The sequence below is a fragment of the Lithobates pipiens genome, unplaced genomic scaffold, assembly GCF_037356315.1.
Source record: "Lithobates pipiens isolate NorthernLeopardFrog02 unplaced genomic scaffold, aLitPip1_a1.2 Scaffold_16, whole genome shotgun sequence".
Lineage (NCBI taxonomy): Eukaryota > Metazoa > Chordata > Amphibia > Anura > Ranidae > Lithobates > Lithobates pipiens.
Window position 1 is genome coordinate 309,289,244 of NW_027507748.1, and position 13,683 is coordinate 309,302,926.

General features: G+C 47.6%; 1 long non-coding RNA gene across 1 annotated transcript in view; it reads left to right on the plus strand.

The window, feature by feature from the left end:
* Window positions 1-673: 673 nt before the first annotated feature.
* The window catches only part of LOC143982685 (uncharacterized), a 57,166-nt gene continuing 44,156 nt past the window's right edge, over window positions 674-13,683 (plus strand). The window contains exon 1 of the long non-coding RNA XR_013274500.1: window positions 674-760. This is a non-coding gene — a long non-coding RNA (uncharacterized LOC143982685). The remainder of the gene's footprint in view (window positions 761-13,683) is intronic.

Genomic DNA, 13,683 nt, shown 5'->3' on the forward strand with positions numbered 1-13,683 from the left:
CTTGCTTAGAAGGAACTTGTTGCTGTTTTATTTTTTTGGATTTTATTTATATAATTACATTATAACTGACCACTTTGTTCATTCACAATATTGTATAATTATCTGTTTGTCACTTTGTAAATAGTCACATGCAATTGGTGTTCAGCAGTTTTGCACTATAACTGGCATGCATTTAAATGCCAGGTGTTATAGAACATTAAGTTATACATTGTGCTGCGGAAGACATTTTTTTAATAGAAGGCCATAGGTCCACTTTAGGAATTACTTTTGTCTTAATATTAACTATGGGGTTATTTATGAAAGTCAAATCCACTTTGCACTGCACTTGGAAGTGCAGTCGCTCTAAATCTAAGGGGTAGATCTGAAATGAGGGGAAGCTTTGCTGATTTTATCATCCAATCATGTGCAAGCTAAAATGCTGTTTTTTTTTTCCTTGCATGTCCCCCTCGGATCTACAGCGACTTTATTTCCAATGCACTTTCAAGTGCACTTGCAGTGCAAAGTGGATTTTCCTTTAGTAACTAACCCCCTATGTTTCTATGTTGTATTTTTGTGCAAAAAAAATATTGTCCAAAGCCTGAAAGCATAATATTTGGTGCTAATCATCTTACTGAAATGTAGTATCCTGTATGCTGAGTTCTCCATTTGTGATTTGGTAATATTATTTTTTATATTTAGAAAAGAAAATGGGACTTTTAAGGAGCAACTGAAAGAAAAAGACAAACACATTTGGAACCTACAAAATGAATGTGAAAATGAGGTATTAGCTATGTCATATTCTGCTTATATTGACCTATGCTGCTATCAGTCTGCAATTCGAAATAACAGTATTATGGGGGAACTATCTTTCCTTCAAAATTAAAACCTACAACTTTACAGTTAGCTGTCTTGTAGAATGTAGATTACCAGTACAGAAATTAAACAACCCAGCAAACTATTATGATACCCATACACCCTAACATTTACATTCAAAACTGTATGCTGAAATGGTGTTCCTGTGTAATAAAAGCTTTAACTAAGTAAAGCCGCGTACACACGTAGCCGTCTGTCCGACGGACTTAGACTGGCGGACTTCCCGCCAGACTGTCAGTCGGACTTTCCGAACTGGCTACTTGCCCACACACGGCACTTTTTCAGCGGACTAATACGGCGTACTAAGTCCACCGTACTATCCGCCCTACTTTTGAAATGAACGGACTCGCCCACACACGCGGAGGAAAGTCCGCTCATTTCAAACGCTTCTCCAGGTAGGCGGGGCCCGCGAAGGAGACGCCGCTGGCCCCGCCACCTGGTATGGAGTTAAAGGGGAACTCCAACGCCGAAAAAAATCGGCGTGGGGGTCTCCCCCCCAAGTTCACAACAGACCCTTGTCCGAGCACGCTACCCGGCCGGCCAGGAAAGGAGGGGCGAGCGAGTGGCCCCCCCACCCCAAAGCACCTTGTTCCCATGTTGATGAGGACAAGGGCCTCTTCCCGACAACCCTGGCCGTTGGTTGTCGGGGTCTGCGGGCGAGGGGCTTATCGGAATCCGGGAGCCCCCTTTAATAAGGGGGCCCCCGGATACCGGCCCCCCACCCTATGTGAATTAGTATGGGGTACAATGTACCCCTACCCATTCACCTGTGAAAAAAAGTACAAAAAAAAACACAACACACAAGATAAAATAATTTATTGCACAGCTCCGGGGGTCTTCTCGCCGGACTCCTCCGCTATCTTCTTGTAGCTCTTTTGCTAGCGGAGGAGCCCGACATTCTTCTTCATCTCCGCGGCCTCTTTTTCCGACTTCGGGGACTCAAGACCCCCGGAGCTGTGCAATAAATTATTTTATCTTGTGTGTTGTGTTTTTTTTTTTTACTTTTTTTCACAGGTGAATGGGTAGGGGTACATTGTACCCCATACTCATTCACATAGGGTGGGGGGCCGGTATCCGGGGGCCCCCTTATTAAAGGGGGCTCCCGGATTCCGATAAGCCCCTCGCCCGCAGGCCCCTACAACCAACGGCCAGGGTTGTCGGGAAGAGGCCCTTGTCCTCATCAACATGGGGACAAGGTGCTTTGGGGTGGGGGGGCCGCGTGGCCCTCCTTCCCCAAGGCACCCCCCCCCATGTTGAGCGCACGCGGCCTGGTACGGCTCAGGAGGGGGGGCCGCTCGCTCGTCCCCCCCTTTCCTGGCCGGCCGGGTAGCGCGCTCGGACAATGGTCTGATGTGGACCTGGGGGAACCCCCACGCCGATTTTTTTCGGCGTTGGGGTTCCCCTTTAAGTCCATACCAGGCGGCGGGGCCAGCGACTTATCCTTTGCGCGCCCCGTCTACCTGGAGACCCGCTCGAAATGAGCGGACTTTTCTCCGGGCGGGAAAAGTCCGCTCATTTCAAAAGTACGGCGGACTGGCACACACACGGCCGGATTGTCCGCCGAAATGCGAGTCCGGCGGGAAGATTGGAGTGTAAAACTACTTTCTAAGTCCGCCGTACTTTCGGGTCAAAAAAGTATGCCGGAGGCTACACACGGGGGGATTGTCTGGCGGACTTCAGTTTGCTGGACTTTTCCACCCGCTTGTTTGATCGTGTGTACGCGGCATTAGAGTCACTGGAAGCATACCCGTCAGAGGGTTGAGACAAGCCATCTAACACTAACTGCCACTTTTGCTGGGCAGCTTGGTCTGATAAAGGAAACATTTACTGGCAGAATCAAAAGGTAAAAAAATGTTAGAGGGACTCAGAAAAAATAAAACTGCTACGGTGTTATTGCTATGGACAGAATGCATTATACCGTATGTTTTTTTTTTTGTTTTTTTTACATATTTCCCATAGTTCCACTTTTTTATGTTTTTGCTTTAAAGCTGAAGTTTAATCTGCTTATAGTCTGCCTTCCCAACCTCCTTCCTATCAGCGGGCTAATGAACAATTTAAATGCATAATCTCTGGGCCTCTATGGCAGATTATGACTGATGGGAGGGGTTTGCAGGGTGCTATACATAACTTCCTGAAATCATTACAGAATCCTGCCTCAGTACTCCTTTCAATAGCCCGAGGTCCTGATGCAAATAGTAGGTTGGCACTTGGAAGGAATTATGCAAATATCAAAATGTCTTGATGGGTGATGTCAGCTTTGAGGTGTGAATGTTCCTAGGCAGACTGCATTTTCTTGCAGAATGCTACATTTGATGTTGACCCTCCATGATTAAAAGCACTAAAGGGGGCGGGCCCTAGACAGTCTGGGATGGAAATAATGGCTTGATCCGACTTGTTGCAGTTTCTTGTGCATGCGGTGAGAAGCTCACAGTGTGCAGTAAAATCAGACTAAGCATTTTCAGTGGTGCAGAGGAGCCTGTACAATCATGAAGTTGATGGATCATTTCTCCTGGACTAAAGGTGATGGACCATTTCTCCTTTTTACAGAGAAACCCTATATTCCACTCCCTGCTCTGTGAGTACTCCATAGGGGAATATCCTCAAATTTAGCTGTGGAGTAAACCAGATATAAGGGAGCCATTGCAAAAGGACATGCAAACATTTGCTCTGCAGACGGCCCATACAACACTCATTCTCCATGGTGACAATGAGGTTGTTTTATTAAAACTGGAGCATGCAAAATCCAGTGCAGCTCTACATAGAGACCAATCAGCTTCAAGGTTTGCTAAAGTTTAATTGAACAAGCTGAAGTTAGAAGATGATTGGCTACCATGCACAGCTACACCAGATTTTGCACTCTCCAGTTTTAGTAAAGCAACCCCAATGAGTCCCTTGCACCAGAACAAGAGCCAACTCTAAGGCCGCGTACACACGGGCGGACTGTTCGCCCAACCTTGTCCGCTGAACAGTGTTTGGGCGGACAGTCCGCCCGTGTGTGGGCTTTCAGCGGACAGTTTCAGCGGACAGTTGGACGGACAAAGTCTTTCGGAAATTCCGAAAAACTGTCCGCTGAAACTGTGTTTGAGCGAACAGTCCGCCCGTGTGTAGGCTACTTTCGAAATGAGCAAACTGTTCCCGCTCGGAAAGTCCGCCCATTTCGAGCGCGTGTACAGGTAGGCGGGGCCCGCGAGGGAGACGTCGCGGGCTCCGCCGCCTGGAATGGGCTTAAAGGGGAACCCCAACGCCGAAAAAAATCGGCGTGGGGGTTCCCCCAAAGTCCACACCAGACCCTTGCCCGAGCACGCTACCCGGCCGGCCAGGAAAGGGGGGCGAGCGAGCGCGCCCCCCCCTCCTGAGCCGTGCCAGGCCGCGTGCCCTCAACATGGGGGGTGCCTTGGGGAAGGGGGGGCCGCGCGGCCCCCCACCCCAAAGCACCTTGTCCCCATGTTGATGAGGACAAGGGCCTCTTCCCGACAACCCTGGCCGTTGGTTGTCGGGGTCTGCGGGCGGGGGGCTTATCGGAATCCGGGAGCCCCCTTTAAGAAGGGGGCCCCCGGATACCGGCCCCCCACCCTATGTGAATGAGTATGGGGTACAATGTACCCCTACCCATTCACCTGTGAAATAAAGTACAAAAAAAAACACAACACAGTGAAAAAATATTTTATTGCACAGCTCCGGGGGTCTTCCGTCTTCGGGGGTCTTCTCGCCGGACTCCTCCGCTATCTTCGTGTAGCTCTTTTACTAGCGGAGGAGCCCGGCTTTCTTCCTCCCCGCCGCCGGCCTCTTCTCCCGACTTCGGGGGTCTTGTCCCCCTCTTCGGTTCTTCTGCCGGGCCACCGCGCCTTCTTGTAGCTCTTTTGCAGGCGGTGGCCCGGTCTTCTGTCGCCGCTGCCTTCCGTTCTTCTGTCGCCGCCTTCGGTTCTTCTGCCGGGCCACCGCGCCTTCTTGTAGCTCTTTTACAGGCGGTGGCCCGGTCTTCTGTCGCCGCTGCCTTCCGGTCTTCTGTCGCCGCTGTCGCCGCCGCCGCCTTCCGTTCTTGTTCTTCTTCTTGTTCTTCTGCTTCTTCTCCTGGAGATGTTGACTCGACGAGCTCTCCGGCCGGAATGCCAGAGCCGCGCTGTGCGGTCACTTATATAGTGACAATGGGGCGGTGTCACATGGTATATGTCACATGGGTTGGTCACATGGGTTGATGTCACATGGGGACTATGACATCGTAAGGGGGCGGGGTCACCATGTGACCAACCCATGTGACATATACCATGTGACACCGCCCCATTGTCACTATATAAGTGGCAGCGGAGCGTGTCCCTGGCATTCCGGCCGGAGAGCTCGTCGAGTCAACATCTCCAGGAGAAGAAGAAGAAGAACAAGAAGAAGAACAAGAACGGAAGGCGGCGGCGGCGGCGACAGAAGACCGGGCCACCGCCTGTAAAAGAGCTACAAGAAGGCGCGGTGGCCCGGCAGAAGAACCGAAGAGGGGGACAAGACCCCCGAAGTCGGGAGAAGAGGCCGGCGGCGGGGAGGAAGAAAGCCGGACTCCTCCGCTAGCAAAAGAGCTACACACAGATAGCGGAGGAGTCCGGCGAGAAGACCCCCGAAGACGGAAGACCCCCGGAGCTGTGCAATAAAATATTTTTTCCCTGTGTTGTGTTTTTTTTTGTACTTTATTTCACAGGTGAATGGGTAGGGGTACATTGTACCCCATACTCATTCACATAGGGTGGGGGGCCGGTATCCGGGGGCCCCCTTCTTAAAGGGGGCTCCCGGATTCCGATAAGCCCCCCGCCCGCAGACCCCGACAACCAACGGCCAGGGTTGTCGGGAAGAGGCCCTTGTCCTCATCAACATGGGGACAAGGTGCTTTGGGGTGGGGGGCCGCGCGGCCCCCCCTTCCCCAAGGCACCCCCCATGTTGAGGGCACGCGGCCTGGTACGGCTCAGGAGGGGGGGCGCGCTCGCTCGCCCCCCTTTCCTGGCCGGCCGGGTAGCGTGCTCGGGCAAGGGTCTGGTGTGGACTTTGGGGGAACCCCCACGCCGATTTTTTTCGGCGTTGGGGTTCCCCTTTAAGCCCATTCCAGGCGGCGGAGCCCGCGACGTCTCCCTCGCGGGCCCCGCCTACCTGTACACGCTCTCGAAATGGGCGGATTTGCCTCCTCCTTACGTGGGCGAGTCCGTTCATTTCAAAAGTTGAGCGAACTGTTTGGCAAACAGTTCGCTGAAACAGTCCGCTCGTGTGTGGGCAAGTCCGCTCATGCAAATTTTGAGCGGACTGTTTGCCGAAACTGTTTGACGAACAAGGTTGGGCAAACAGTCCGCGCGTGTGTACGCGGCCTAACACTGGTCTCTGCATCCAATTCTAGCTGTATGTCAGACATTCAACCAGTGACCTACCTGACAAAAGCAGAACATTCTGCATTTATGTCACAGTTCCAGAGATAAATACCAGCTTTTATTACAGCTGTCTTCGCTAAGGGCTCAAAAATGCGACGGCTCTTCTACTTTCATTTCTTTACTTGAGTCTGATCCCAATATGACTGGACTAGACATGGCAGACAATGACAGACAGGGAATGAAGAGGACATTGAAGCAGTATTGGAGGAAGCTGCAGAAGATATTTCTGCCCCAGATTGCCACATTTTGGAATAGGGAGCTTCATGTAACATGCCTGCTAGTGTGGAAAAGCTCACTGTTGTCATCAGCAAAGGCCTTGCTATTATGTAGCTTGATTCTCCTCCATGCCACCATGCCTTTTTGGGTACAAAGAGACATGTAAAACCCTCAAAAAACATCCCTGTTCATGAACAGACAGAATATGCAATATACAGTATGATGATTGGATCACTATGGAAAGGATTTTCTCCTGCTGAACTCTATCCAGTTGAAAAAGAGTAAATCACACAGTGGTCTTATTCCTGCCTGTTCCTGTAGTTGATCATATTGAAGATGTTCCATTTTCCATGTTTTTGCAGATAGAGAGCTTAAGACACTCATAAAGGCTCCCTTTACTTTAGCAGACCCAGTCTTACAACCAGCTCTTGCTTTAATTTTAGTATGTCAAACTGCAGATAACTGGACAAGGGTAATGAACTATTAACACAGGATCATGCCTTAACTGATCAATTACCATCTTCTCTGTTTTATTTTTTGTGTATATGCCCTAGAACATATGATGAGACAAATTTACAGTATGACCCTAACCTCCATTTACATGAGCAGCATTTTCACAGTGCTTACATTGCCTTATGTATAAGTAGCTTGTGACCTATGGAAAGCCTATCTCTGCTGTTTATCTTACTTCTCTCTCAATATAGCTCCAGTTACCAGAGGTAATTACTTGTTGACGTCTGGACATCAGGATGGCAACAAGCAATGCTTTCAAGCTAACAGAAAATCGGAGTGCCAGAAGATATATAGAGGAGAGGGGAGTTATATGGAGGCTGAGAAGTAAGATGAGCAGTGGAGACACAGTTTAAAGGGATTGTAAAGTGAATTCTTTTTTTTTTTTTTTTAATAACAAACATGTTATACTTACCTCCACTGTGCAGCTCGTTTTGCACAGAGTGACCCCGAACCTGGTCTTCTGGGGTCCCTCGGCGGCTGTCTCGGCTTCCTCCTGCAGGTGCTTCTCATGTTCATGCGAGCTCCCTCGCATGATGAGAAGCATCTGCGGGCGCGCTCCCGTGATACAGCGGGCGGCTATAGCCGCTCGCTGTATCGCATGGCCTGCCCCCGGCGCTCCGCGTCAGTGGATGTAATTGACAGCAGCGTGAGCCAATGGCTGCGCTGCTTTCCATCCATCCACTCCAGCCAATCAGCAGCCAGGCTGAATGGTGGAAAGGACATTTGGGGACTAGCGCGGGACTTTCGAGGGGTGAGGTAAGTAAAACGGGGGGACTGGGGGCGCAGGCACTATCAGATGTTTTTTCACCTTAATGCATAGAATGCATTAAGGTGAAAAAACATTTACCTTTACAACCCCTTTAACCCCTTTAACCACTTTCAGACCGGACCATTTTGCTGGTCAATGACCAGAGGTCTTTTTACAATTTGGCACTGCGCTGCTTTAACTGGTAATTGCGCGGTCATGCAATGTTGTACCCAAACATAATTTGCGTCCTTTTTTTCCCACAAATAGAGCTTTCTTTTAAAGGTATTTGACTGACTCTGCGATTTTTATTTTTTGCGATATAAACGTAAAAAGACCGCAAATTTTGAAAAAAAATGATATTTTCTACTTTTTGTTATTAGAAAAATCCAATAAACTCAATTTTAGTCATACATTTAGGCCAAAATGTATTCAGCCACATGTCTTTGGTAAAAAAAAAAGTCAATAACTGTATATTTATTGGTTTGCGCAAAAGTTGTCACATCTACAAACTAAGGTACGTTTTCTGGAATTTACGTAGCTTTTAGTTTATGACTGCCTATCTCATTTCTTGAGGTGCTAAAATGGCAGGGCAGTACAAACCCCCCTCAAATGACCCCATTTTGGAAAGTAGACACCCTAAGGAAATTGATAAGAGGCATGTTGAGCCCATTGAATATTTTATTTTTTTCCCCTTAAGCGATTGAATAATGACAAAAAAATATATATTTTTTTTTTTACACAAAGTTGTCACTAAATGATATATTGCTCACACATGCCATGGTTATATGTGGAATTGTACCCCAAAATACATTCTGCTGCTTCTCCTGAGTACGTGGATACCACATGTGGTCGACCTTTTGGAAGCCTAGCCGCGTACGGGGCCCCAAAAACCAAGCACCGCCTTCAGGATTTCTAAGGGCGTACATTTGTAATTTCACTCCTCACTACCTATCACAGTTTTGAAGGCCATAAAATGCCAAGATGGCACAAAACACCCACAAATGACCCCATTTTAGAAAGTAGACACCCCAAGCTATTTGCTGAGAGGCATGTTGAGTCCATGGAATATTTTATATTTTGCCACAAGTTGCGGGAAAATTACAAACTTTTTTTTTTTTTTTTTTTTCACAAAGTTGTCACTAAATGATATATTGCTCACACATGCTATGGGCATATGTGAAATGACACCCCAAAATAAATTCTGCTGCTTCTCCTGAGTACGGGGATACCACATGTGTGAGATTTTTTGGGAGCCTAGCTGCGTACGGGGCCCCGAAAGCCAAGAACCGCCTTCAGGCTTTCTAAGGGCGTAAATTTTTGAGTTCACTCCTCACTACCTGTTACAGTTTTGAAGGCCATAAAATGCCAAGATGGCACAAAACCCCCACAAATGACCCCATTTTAGAAAGTAGACATCCCAAGCTATTTGCTGAGAGGCATGTTGAGTCCATGGAATATTTTATATTTTGCCGCAAGTTGCGGGAAAATTACAAACTTTTATTTTTTTATTTTTTTTTTCACAAAGTTGTCACTAAATGATATATTGCTCACGCATGCCATGGGCATATGTGAAATGACACCCCAAAATAAATTCTGCTGCTTCTCCTGAGTACGGGGATACCACATATGTGGGAATTTTTGGGAGCCTAGCCGTGTACGGGGCCCCGAAAACCAAGCACCGCCTTCAGGCTTTCTAAGGGCGTAAATTTTTGACTTCACCCCTCACTACCTATTACAGTTTTGAAGGCCATAAAATGCCAAGATGGCACAAAACCCCCACAAATGACCCCATTTTAGAAAGTAGACACCCCAAGCTATTTGCTGAGAGGCATGTTGAGTCCATGGAATATTTTATATTTTGCCACAAGTTGCGGCCCGGCAGAAGAACCGAAGGCGGCGACAGAAGAACGGAAGGCAGCGGCGACAGAAGACCGGGCCACCGCCTGCAAAAGAGCTACCAGAAAGCGCGGTGGCCCGGCAGAAGAACCGAAGAGGGGGACAAGACCCCCGAAGTCGGGAGAAGAGGCCGGCGGCGGGGAGGAAGAAAGCCGGACTCCTCCGCTAGCAAAAGAGCTACACACAGATAGCGGAGGAGTCCGGCGAGAAGACCCCCGAAGACGGAAGACCCCCGGAGCTGTGCAATAAAATATTTTTTCCCTGTGTTGTGTTTTTTTTTGTACTTTATTTCACAGGTGAATGGGTAGGGGTACATTGTACCCCATACTCATTCACATAGGGTGGGGGGCCGGTATCCGGGGGCCCCCTTCTTAAAGGGGGCTCCCGGATTCCGATAAGCCCCCCGCCCGCAGACCCCGACAACCAACGGCCAGGGTTGTCGGGAAGAGGCCCTTGTCCTCATCAACATGGGGACAAGGTGCTTTGGGGTGGGGGGCCGCGCGGCCCCCCTTCCCCAAGGCACCCCCCATGTTGAGGGCACGCGGCCTGGTACGGCTCAGGAGGGGGGGCGCGCTCGCTCGCCCCCCTTTCCTGGCCGGCCGGGTAGCGTGCTCGGGCAAGGGTCTGGTGTGGACTTTGGGGGAACCCCCACGCCGATTTTTTTCGGCGTTGGGGTTCCCCTTTAAGCCCATTCCAGGCGGCGGAGCCCGCGACGTCTCCCTCGCGGGCCCCGCCTACCTGTACACGCTCTCGAAATGGGCGGATTTGCCTCCTCCTTACGTGGGCGAGTCCGTTCATTTCAAAAGTTGAGCGAACTGTTTGGCAAACAGTTCGCTGAAACAGTCCGCTCGTGTGTGGGCAAGTCCGCTCATGCAAATTTTGAGCGGACTGTTTGCCGAAACTGTTTGACGAACAAGGTTGGGCAAACAGTCCGCGCGTGTGTACGCGGCCTAACACTGGTCTCTGCATCCAATTCTAGCTGTATGTCAGACATTCAACCAGTGACCTACCTGACAAAAGCAGAACATTCTGCATTTATGTCACAGTTCCAGAGATAAATACCAGCTTTTATTACAGCTGTCTTCGCTAAGGGCTCAAAAATGCGACGGCTCTTCTACTTTCATTTCTTTACTTGAGTCTGATCCCAATATGACTGGACTAGACATGGCAGACAATGACAGACAGGGAATGAAGAGGACATTGAAGCAGTATTGGAGGAAGCTGCAGAAGATATTTCTGCCCCAGATTGCCACATTTTGGAATAGGGAGCTTCATGTAACATGCCTGCTAGTGTGGAAAAGCTCACTGTTGTCATCAGCAAAGGCCTTGCTATTATGTAGCTTGATTCTCCTCCATGCCACCATGCCTTTTTGGGTACAAAGAGACATGTAAAACCCTCAAAAAACATCCCTGTTCATGAACAGACAGAATATGCAATATACAGTATGATGATTGGATCACTATGGAAAGGATTTTCTCCTGCTGAACTCTATCCAGTTGAAAAAGAGTAAATCACACAGTGGTCTTATTCCTGTCTGTTCCTGTAGTTGATCATATTGAAGATGTTCCATTTTCCATGTTTTTGCAGATAGAGAGCTTGAGACACTCATAAAGGCTCCCTTTACTTTAGCAGACCCAGTCTTACAACCAGCTCTTGCTTTAATTTTAGTATGTCAAACTGCAGATAACTGGACAAGGGTAATGAACTATTAACACAGGATCATGCCTTAACTGATCAATTACCATCTTCTCTGTTTTATTTTTTGTGTATATGCCCTAGAACATATGATGAGACAAATTTACAGTATGACCCTAACCTCCATTTACATGAGCAGCATTTTCACAGTGCTTACATTGCCTTATGTATAAGTAGCTTGTGACCTATGGAAAGCCTATCTCTGCTGTTTATCTTACTTCTCTCTCAATATAGCTCCAGTTACCAGAGGTAATTACTTGTTGACGTCTGGACATCAGGATGGCAACAAGCAATGCTTTCAAGCTAACAGAAAATCGGAGTGCCAGAAGATATATAGAGGAGAGGGGAGTTATATGGAGGCTGAGAAGTAAGATGAGCAGTGGAGACACAGTTTAAAGGGATTGTAAAGTGAATTCTTTTTTTTTTTTTTTTAATAACAAACATGTTATACTTACCTCCACTGTGCAGCTCGTTTTGCACAGAGTGACCCCGAACCTGGTCTTCTGGGGTCCCTCGGCGGCTGTCTCGGCTTCCTCCTGCAGGTGCTTCTCATGTTCATGCGAGCTCCCTCGCATGATGAGAAGCATCTGCGGGCGTGCTCCCGTGATACAGCGGGCGGCTATAGCCGCTCGCTGTATCGCATGGCCTGCCCCCGGCGCTCCGCGTCAGTGGATGTAATTGACAGCAGCGTGAGCCAATGGCTGCGCTGCTTTCCATCCATCCACTCCAGCCAATCAGCGGCCAGGCTGAATGGTGGAAAGGACATTTGGGGACTAGCGCGGGACTTTCGAGGGGTGAGGTAAGTAAAACGGGGGGACTGGGGGCGCAGGCACTATCAGATGTTTTTTCACCTTAATGCATAGAATGCATTAAGGTGAAAAAACATTTACCTTTACAACCCCTTTAACCCCTTTAACCACTTTCAGACCGGACCATTTTGCTGGTCAATGACCAGAGGTCTTTTTACAATTTGGCACTGCGCTGCTTTAACTGGTAATTGCGCGGTCATGCAATGTTGTACCCAAACATAATTTGCGTCCTTTTTTTCCCACAAATAGAGCTTTCTTTTAAAGGTATTTGACTGACTCTGCGATTTTTATTTTTTGCGATATAAACGTAAAAAGACCGCAAATTTTGAAAAAAAATGATATTTTCTACTTTTTGTTATTAGAAAAATCCAATAAACTCAATTTTAGTCATACATTTAGGCCAAAATGTATTCAGCCACATGTCTTTGGTAAAAAAAAAAGTCAATAACTGTATATTTATTGGTTTGCGCAAAAGTTGTCACATCTACAAACTAAGGTACGTTTTCTGGAATTTACGTAGCTTTTAGTTTATGACTGCCTATCTCATTTCTTGAGGTGCTAAAATGGCAGGGCAGTACAAACCCCCCTCAAATGACCCCATTTTGGAAAGTAGACACCCTAAGGAAATTGATAAGAGGCATGTTGAGCCCATTGAATATTTTATTTTTTTCCCCTTAAGCGATTGAATAATGACAAAAAAATATATATATTTTTTTTTACACAAAGTTGTCACTAAATGATATATTGCTCACACATGCCATGGTTATATGTGGAATTGTACCCCAAAATACATTCTGCTGCTTCTCCTGAGTACGTGGATACCACATGTGGTCGACCTTTTGGAAGCCTAGCCGCGTACGGGGCCCCAAAAACCAAGCACCGCCTTCAGGATTTCTAAGGGCGTACATTTGTAATTTCACTCCTCACTACCTATCACAGTTTTGAAGGCCATAAAATGCCAAGATGGCACAAAACACCCACAAATGACCCCATTTCAGAAAGTAGACACCCCAAGCTATTTGCTGAGAGGCATGTTGAGTCCATGGAATATTTTATATTTTGCCACAAGTTGCGGGAAAATTACAAACTTTTTTTTTTTTTTTTTTTCACAAAGTTGTCACTAAATGATATATTGCTCACACATGCTATGGGCATATGTGAAATGACACCCCAAAATAAATTCTGCTGCTTCTCCTGAGTACGGGGATACCACATGTGTGAGATTTTTTGGGAGCCTAGCTGCGTACGGGGCCCCGAAAGCCAAGAACCGCCTTCAGGCTTTCTAAGGGCGTAAATTTTTGAGTTCACTCCTCACTACCTGTTACAGTTTTGAAGGCCATAAAATGCCAAGATGGCACAAAACCCCCACAAATGACCCCATTTTAGAAAGTAGACATCCCAAGCTATTTGCTGAGAGGCATGTTGAGTCCATGGAATATTTTATATTTTGCCGCAAGTTGCGGGAAAATTACAAACTTTTATTTTTTTATTTTTTTTTTCACAAAGTTGTCACTAAATGATATATTGCTCACGCATGCCATGGGCATATGTGAAATG